This window comes from Xenopus laevis, chromosome 7L (genome assembly GCF_017654675.1).
Source record: "Xenopus laevis strain J_2021 chromosome 7L, Xenopus_laevis_v10.1, whole genome shotgun sequence".
In the NCBI taxonomy this organism is placed as follows: Eukaryota; Metazoa; Chordata; class Amphibia; order Anura; family Pipidae; genus Xenopus; species Xenopus laevis.
In genome coordinates, this window is record NC_054383.1 from 110,155,990 (window position 1) to 110,165,543 (window position 9,554).

A 9,554-nucleotide genomic window follows, 5' to 3' on the forward strand; every position below is an offset into this window, starting at 1 on the left:
GATTCTGCATCTCTACTCTAAAACCCAGAATCCATACACACACTGACACTGATTTAATGTGACAAAACCTTGGCCTTGTAGTTGAAGGCCTGATGGCCTTGGTAACGTGGAGCATTTACATATCATAAAATACTGACATCCTTTTCAGTTGAGCCAGCATCAGACTGGTGCATGACCCCCACTGGAACCTGTAGGAAGTCGGCAGCCATCATGCAATGGCATCTTTTTTATGTCTGTGGTGTGATCAGATGGTTTAACCAACTAATAGGATAACTATTATATTATATCCAAATTTCACTCAATCCTGTCTTTTTTAGCCTTCTGGGAAAGTGACTTTTTCAATTGCAAAATCTTCTATTACAAAGTTCCTCAAGTTCTGTCTCCTGAGCGTGAAATCATTCCCCCATCGGAGGCACTTCATCCATCCTTACCAAAAAAATGTGCCTTTTCGAGCGTATTCTGGACTGCAGACCAGTTGTGACTCTATTTGGGATGGCTTTGTATTGTTTTCACTCTTCCCTTTTGTTATAATCACAAAGTGGCGGAAGGGCAATTGTATTAGGGAAAAGCAACAAAATCCCTGGACTCGCATGTCATTTCCTTCTTGAGAGAGAGCTGCCAGTAATGAGATGTGGGCAGGATGCCTTAAAACGGACTTGAGGGGCTTTACATTGTCTGGATTCTTTCTCGTATTAATCAGTACTCGCAGAACTTTTACTCCTTCTGTAAACTAGCACAGTGTGAGGTTTTATATGTGCATGCCAAACGCTTGGCACAGCTCTGAATGAGTGGAGCTGCATGCGAGTTTTGTTTTAGTAAAATGGGGACGGCATTAGGTGATCAGTCAAATGAGATGGTTCATGTACTTACAGACAGAACTAAAGCTTAATAAAGATTTAGGCAAAAAATGCTACATCTTATATATATATTGGGCTTCTGTACCAGCCAAGGCCCCACAGCAAATTCATTTTAGGGCCCCCAACGTATCCAGAGGCTGTCCTGTTTTACCAATATATATGTTGAAATATTTCTTTATTTGGGCCTTATGAGGCCGACTATACTATATCCTTCTTACAATGAAGATCTGTGACCCCAATTAAGGTGGCCATACACAGGCAGATAAAGCTGCTGATATCGGTTGTTTGGGCCAATTTGACAGCTTATCTGCCCGTGTATGGGGGCTTCCAACGGGTCTTCCCGATCGATATCTGGCCACGATATCGATCGGGAAGGTTTGATTTTTACCCGACCGAACCCGTCGGAACCCCTTGGCGTATCGTAATCCAATCGTTCGACCATACGGCCGAACGTTTGGATTACCCCCGATATAGCCATGCCGTTAGTGGCATATCAGGGAAAGATATTCTCGTTTGGCGATGTCGCCAAATGAGCAGATCTTTGAGGCTATGGCCAGCTTTACTCACCATCTTCTAATGATTCATAGTAGAAGTCTGCTCATGTGCCCCCCCCCCAGCATACTACACCCTTTAACAGCTGAGCCACAATTTTTCTAGTCTCTTGAAAGGAAATAATAACACAACAAGAGCCCTGTGGTAGGCGATAAAGAAGTTTGTGGTAGGCAATAATAAAAATGCAAATAATAGACTGCAATATCTTCATGGGAGGGGGCGAAAGAGACCTTAATACACATTAAGCTCCAAATATTTTAGTATATATATATATATATATATATAGTTTTATTGTTTTCAAGCAAGAGAGTCACTGAAAACAAAACTATTGCTCTGCTAAGCTGCAATTTTATTATTTGTTACTTTTTTAAAAACATTATCTTTCTGTTCAGTCCCTCTACTATTTTTAGGCTAGTCTCTCTCTCTCTCTCTCAAGCCACTGCCTGGTTTCTTGGGTAATTGGACCCTAGCTGCTGAAATTCCTACCTGGACAGCTGCTAAACAATAACAAAGCTAGATAATTAAAAAGCCATAAAAAATGACGACCAATTGCAAATTGTAGCAGAATATCATGGTCTCCATCATGCAGAAAGATACGTCAAAGAAGAATTCAACCCTTTAGCAAAAAAACCTGTACCCCCACCCCATGTAGACCCCCTCCCTCCCCCCCCAAGTTAGGAGCATTTCCCCAGGGCGGCAGTTAGGCTGGGGGAGGAGGGAGGGGTTTGGGTGGGGGGTATGGTTTTTTTTTGCTACAGGGTTGAATTCTTCTTTAAAGGCAAACTACCCCTTTAAATCTGAAAGCTGGAAAGAATCAGAAGAATAAGGCAAATAATTAAAAAAATGAAAAAATAATGAAGACCATTTGAAAAGTTATGTATTGGTCATTCTATAACATACTAATAGCTGTTATTCTGGCAGCATTCACTATGTTGAATGGAAGGATTCAATGTACTAGTATTCATTGCAATACAAGTCTGGGGAAATATTTGTTTTCATGCTTATTATTTATAGCATTTCTTTCCGATGGTTGTTTTTTTTTGTTCTGAGGGCAGTTCTCAAAAACCATTTTTAGCTGTGAATTCATCTCCAAATTAAGTGAATCTGAAAAATATGCAAAACTTTCAGTGCCCCAGTTGCTGCAGAATTGAATTGTAACTGCTGATCTAGGAGAGGGGATGCTGGGAGTTGTAGACTGTCTCCGATCTAGTGGGAATGTTGGAAATGTCTTTGTGCTTCCTCCCTTGTTATTAGGAGACTGGCTTGCAGATGCCTCTGTGCAGAACAATGTGAATATGAACTAATGTGAATGTGCAGCTCATGTCTAATAATGCCTAATATAAACCTCTCTCCAGCTGACCTTGGCGTTGTGTTTTCTTTGCGCCCAAACACCTCTCTTGCATAAATCTCACTCTTATCCATCATAAATATTGTTAGACACACAAATTATTTTATCTACTTATTGCTGCAGGCAGGGCCGCCATCAGGGGGGGACTGGGGGGACAAGCATACTGGGCCCGGGCATTTTTTTTTTACATTTTTTTTTTTTTGGGGCCCCAATTTTTTATAAGGGGACCCTGACCATCAATAGCTTTCTCTAACTTGTGTGGGGGGGGGTTACTTTTTTAGCGCTGATGTCTGTGTGGTCTTTTAACTGCGATGTGGAGTGGGCGGCATATGGGGTGGAGCTTGGTCGTCAGTGTGGGCGGGGCCCAGATGAACTATCACGTAAATGTAATATAAGCTTCAGCATACTGAAATAAGAAACTTTCTAAATACAATCAATTAAAAATTCTGTACTGTTCCTGAAATAAGTTCATCTTCACAATTTCTCTCTCAGCATTTGTTTCTCTTCATTCTCTCTTCATGCAGGAGTTGGGTGTCAGATAATTATTGACAGTTAGATCCAATATATCTCATGGGGGGGGGGGGCTTCCTTTTGCCTAGAAGATGTATTAGAGCTCACTCTATTAAAATCACCAGGCATCATGTCTTTCTACATGCAGAATTTGTGCAAAAGGCAGTTATTTTGTTAGATTTTGTTTGTACTGGAATCAGTTATTTGAGTGAGCTCTAATACATCTGCTAGGAAAGGAAGCTCCCCTATAATATATATTGGATCTAACTGTCAATGAATATCTGACACCCAACTGCTGCATGAAAACAGAATGAAAAGAAACAGATGCTGAGAGAGGGATAGTGAACAGAAACTTGATTATTTCAGAAACAATGCAGAGTATTTAATTCATTGTATTTAGCAAGTTTCTTATTTCGGTATGATGAAGTTTATCTTAAATTTTCATTTTCGCTATAGTTCCTCTTTAAACGTGTCCGTCCTGCCTCCTTCAGTGATGTTACATCGATGTTGGGTTTGGACACCACCACAGTCCGCTGCCTGCAACTTGCCACATGGAGTAAATTGCTAAGCCACACCTGACTGACCCACAGGTCTTAGCCAGCCCACACATCACTACAGCGAGTCAATGGTGGAAAAGTGAAGATGAACCACAGCATCACTTGCCTTTCTGGAGTTCCATCCCACACAGCCAACGAAATGTAATTATAGAAAGGTGCCCATTAACGTATAAGGATACTTGTATGGTGTCTGTCCTTTCAGCCCATGGGCCGATTGTTAGGATCCAAGAGTAAAGGTGGCCATACATGAGCATGGATAAGCTGATGATTTGACCCCTTTGGACCGAGTCGGCAGCTTATCTGTCCCTGTATGGGACCCTCAGCTGACCTGCCTGACCAATATACGGCCAAAAACCAGCCAGATAGTGATCGAGCAGCTTTAAAAGTCTCCGCTTGAGAAAGGCCAGGAGTAAAAGCCCGAAAACGTTACCTGGTTGTTTGACCTAATTTCGGGACTGCTTTGCACCCAACCTACAAGGTTAAATAAGGTGTTTGAAGCACAAACAATATTGTCTATCTTGTATGGAACCCTTGGCTGACCTGCCTGACTGATACCTGGCCAAAAGCCAAATTCCCATCACTGTGATCCAATTATTTGGCCCCAGGGCATATCAGGTAAAGATCTCCTTGTCTGGCAACCTCACCAAAAGAGCAGATCTTTCATCTTTAGACTTGTTATACAGAATAATACACCCACCGTAAGACTTGTTATACAGAATAGTACACCCACCTTAAAGGAGAACTAAAGCCTTAATGAAAAAAACCTTACCCCCCAACCATACATAGACCCCCCCTCCCGGAGAGAAGAAGATGGTGTCTGTGAACTCCTATGCCCTGAATCTGCACCGAGGGGTAAGTAAAGAGTTAGGTGCAATTACCAGGGATAGCCGCTAGGCTGGGCGGGAGCAGGGAGGGGTATATATAGGGTTGTGGGATAGGGGTTTTTCATTAAGGGGTTAGTTCTTCTTTAAGACTTGAACACAGAATAGTAAGCCCTTTGGATAATTAACTACTCCTGTTTGCCTGGGGACTTTGTGGTGCATTGGGGCTCAGTACAACTCCTCTCTCTGTACTACACCCAGAAACTGGCCCTGGATGAGTGTTTAAAAAGGGCAAGGAGCATGAGACCAATGTCTGTTAGTGAACTAATATTAAATCACATTAAAAACATGTTTACTCAGCTTGATTTCCACTCTGAGTCACTGCATCTCTAGGAATGTTGGGAAGCCTAATTCCAGGCATATTTGTCTTGAGCGTCTACTGGAAACACCTGTTTCCTTTGGCAGAGGGAAATGAATGGATACTTTTGATAATATCTGGACATTTTTGGAGCCTAAGTTAGCTTCTATTTTCTTCTCCCCCCCCCCCAAAGTCTGCATTCTTTATAACATTTTCTTTATTTTTAAGAACAAGTGACTGGACAAAAGTGTGGGTGCAAAGATCTGGCTAAATCCATCATAACTTCCTGTTTGTTGCAGAGAAGGTCGTTCCTGTACTGGCTCACAGCTAGCTGAGAAAAGAAAACACTGTAACATATTCCACTTATGAAAGTTTCATGAGGAATTTCCAAGGAAAAATAGCAGCTTGAGGTTTGCTGTGTCTGGTGCATCTTTATTTGCTGGGATAATAAAGTTCAGGACCGCATTGCTTTCACTGTATTAAAGGGGTTGTTCACTTTTCAATTAACTTTTAGTATCATGTACCGAGTGATTTACTGAGACAATTGGCTACTTCTAAGCAAATTTTCAATTGGCCTTCATTTTTTTTTTTGTAAAATACTTTTTGAATTATGTGGCTTGTTCTGACTCTTTCCAGTTTTCAAAAGGGGGGGTTACTGACCCCATTTAAAAAAAAAACCAAAAGCTCTGTAAGGCTACAAATGTATTGTTATCGCTACTTTTTATTACTCATCTTTGTATACTGGCCCTCGCCTATTTATACTCCAGACTCTCATTCGAGTCAAAGCATGATTACTAGGGTCACTTTGGCCCTAGCAACCATATTGCTGAAATTGCAAACTGGAAAGGGGCTGAATAAAAAACTTAAAGAAAAGAAAAACACAAATAATAAAAATTGAAAACCAATATTGCAATTTTATAACATACTAAAAGTTAAAGTAAAGGTGAACCAGCCCTTTAAGGGTAGGACTACAGGGACGTTTTCGGCGAGATCAGATATGCTGCAACAAAACGCTGGCATCAAATCTCATGCGACAGAAATAAGGTAAGTGAAGACATTGTCGCATGGTGTTGCATCGTTGATCCGAAACGACAGTCAGGTGCAGACGCTGCACACTGCGTCTGCATCCGACAGTCGCGTCACGTCGGAGCAACGCTGCAACTTCACCCAACATTTCCATTACTTACCTTATTTCCTTTGCATATGATTTGACGCCAGCGTTATGTTGCGGTGCGTCAGATCACGCTGAAAACGTCCCTGTAGTCCTACCCTAAGGGGCAAATTTACACAGGGTCAAATATTGAGGGTTAATTAACCCTCGATATTCGACTGCCGAATGTAAATCCTTTGACTTCGAATATATCGAAGTTGAAGGATTTACCGCAATTCCTACGATCGAAGGAAAAATCGTTAGATCGAACGATTAAATCCTTCGAATCGAAATTTTTTAATCCATCGATCGAAGGATTTTCCTTCGATCAGAAAATTGTTAGGAAGCCTATGGGGACCTTCCCCATAGGCTAACATTGGCCTCGGTAGGTTTTATTTGCCGAAGTAGGGGGTCGAAGTATTTTTTAAAGAGACAGTACTTCGACTATCGAATGGTTTTATTTGCCGAAGTAGGGGGTTGAAGTATTTTTTAAAGAGATAGTACTTCGACTATCGAATGGTCGAACGATTTTTAGTTCAAATCGTTCGATTCAAAATCGAAGTCGAAGGTCGAAGTAGCATATTCGATGGTCGAAGTAGCCATATTCGACCATTCGAAATTCGAAGTATTTTTTCTTCTATTCCTTCACTTGAGCTAAGTAAATGGGCCCCTAAGTATTAAAAGCTCCTTGGGGCTGACTAAAAAACATAGGTGCTAAATTGCACAAGTGCAGTTGCCAAGTACAAAGTGAAGGGTGCAAAGACACCGCACAGTTATCTCCAGGGCTCCCTTTGCTTGTTGTCCCTGCATACAACCAGCACAGGAGACTTTCTGCAGGTGCCTGAAATGATGCTTAATTCTGGAAATAATACTGCTTGCATAGGGAAAAAAATATCCAGAGCCATAAACTCTAAGCACTAAGGGACCCAGTCATCCTCAAAGTTATTATTGGTGTCCTAAACACATTGTGTAACTGAGATACCCTGCTAAAATATCACACTTTTCTCTTTCTTGCATACGGGAGCAAATTTCCTAATTCTCACGTGGCAGTGTCACCTTCCCTTTAGAATCTGTTCTGTCATGCTTTTATGACTCAGTAGCTGCCATTATGATTAAGTAGCTGTCAGTATAACTGGCTCCTTTCTTTCCTGTAGGGCTGATGCACATTACTGAAGGCGCAGCTGACATAGACCACTTAACGTTAAGGAGCATTTTTCATGATACAACAATATTTTTTTGAAAGCTAGAATAGATGTGACTTAGTGAAGATTAAACAAGCATGAAAACTTGCAAGAAAAAACAGGTTTGTATACAACTAGATATTACTTGGCCCCACAGTAAATTATTTTTCTGCCCCCCAAAATGTCTAAAGGTTGACTGGTTTTACCAATATTTATGCCTCTATAGTTACGCCCTGTACAAGAATTTGGGAATGGTATCAGGCAATTTTATTTTTTTTCCTAGTTTGAAAAAATATAATTTTTAATACAAAACACAAACTTTGTTGGTGGCAATAGAGTCCTTTTGGGATTAAATAATGTTTGAAGGGATTCTGTGATAAATTTTTAGGATGTCGTTTTTATTTCTAAATTACACTGTTTACCCTGCAAATAATTTACTCTGCAATATAAAATGTAATTCCTGAACCAGCAAGTGTATTTTTTTTAGTTGTAATATTGGTGTGTCTCAGGTCATTTTGCCTGGTCATGTGCTTTCAGAAAGAGCCAGCACTTTAGGATGGAACTGCTTTCTGGCAGGCTGTTTCTCCTCAATGCAACTAAATGTGTCTCAGTGGGACCTGGACTATTGATTCTTGTTCTTAGATCTACCAGGCAGCTGTTATCTTGTGTTAGGGAGCTGTTATCTGGTTACCTTCCCATTGGTCTGTTGTTAGCAGGCCTGGATTTGTGGAGAGGCCACCAAGGCCTGGGCCTAGGGCGGCAGGATTTTAGGGGACAGCATGCTGCCCAACCACACCCTGGGGATGTGTTGGAGATAGAATAATTTTTTTAATTTCCCGTGCGCCAATCCCCATTGCTCCTGCCCCCCTGGAGGGGACAAGGGCAACGAACGCTAGTGGGCCTAGGGGTGCCCACTATGTAAATCCGGCCCTGGTTGTTAGGCTGCTGGGGGGAAAGGGGGGGTGATATGACTCCAACTTGCAGTACAGCAGTAAAGAGTGACTGAAGTTTATCAGAGCACAAGTCACATGACTGGGGGCAGCTGGGAAACTGCCAATATGTCAGATTTCAAAATTAAGTATAAGAAAAAATCTATTCGCTCTTTTGAGAAAGCAGCATGATTAAATGTTGTGTTTTGAAAAAAACAAAAACAAAATTCCCATGACAGTATCCCTTTAAATTATTTTTTTTTAGCAGACAGAGTATGGAGATCCACATTATGGACCCCTTATCTGAAAAAAACCCAGCTCGCATAGCTAATAACTGCATAGCTAATTATAGCGACTAAATTCTTGTCATAGCTGTATTTTACCTGTAACCTTTCAGCACTCCTTTCCTGGGCACCATTTATATATTCTTGTTAATATTTACCATCCTGTGTACTTGTTATTCATCACCAAGGGTTAGATTCTAATCATCTCAGCAGGTAATGATAATCCTATGCACTGACCTGTATCATACCTTCCTCTCCGTGGACATTAACAAGGCTGCTGAAGTCTATAGGAATACATTAAACCTATTTTTTGGCCTGTATTAATCTGGGCATGTGACAACTTTGTTTGGCCTGCCAGTGATATGAAACAAAATCTTACCTGCCCTGTCTCAGCCTGGGACACCCTTCCTAAATTTCTAACTAATCATAGTTACCCCTCGTTCATTTATCTGTGCACAAATGACATGTGACTGAATAAAAATGAATGGATAAATGGCTTATGTATAATTATTTGCTGACTCAGTGCCTAGTTTGTGTGCTCCTTAGTTCTGTGCTGCTACTTTAATATATTTTATTATTTTATTGCATACATATGGGGATACATAATAAATGAATGATGCAACCAGTCGTATGACTAGATGTTACTGGGCCCCACAGCAGAATAATTTTAGAACCGCCAAAATATCTAGAGGTTGAGGATATAGTAAAATGACTCATTAATAAGGGCCTCGTGTAGCCTCCTATACCATCTGGACCTCCCTGCAACCACAGGGTCTACTACCTCTAAAGTTCTGCCCCTGGGTGCAATGTTTGCTACAGGTATAATCACCTAGGTCAACCAATCAGACTTTGTTTATCTGTTTCAAACCAAAAATCTCATAGGTTCCAAAGGAGTATTGCACCTGGGCAAACTTTGTACCTCCTAATACCTCCTAATAATAAATGGCCTTAAATGTCACCATGTCGGACCTTAAGGGTAAGGCCAGACGAGGAGATTCGGGGAGATT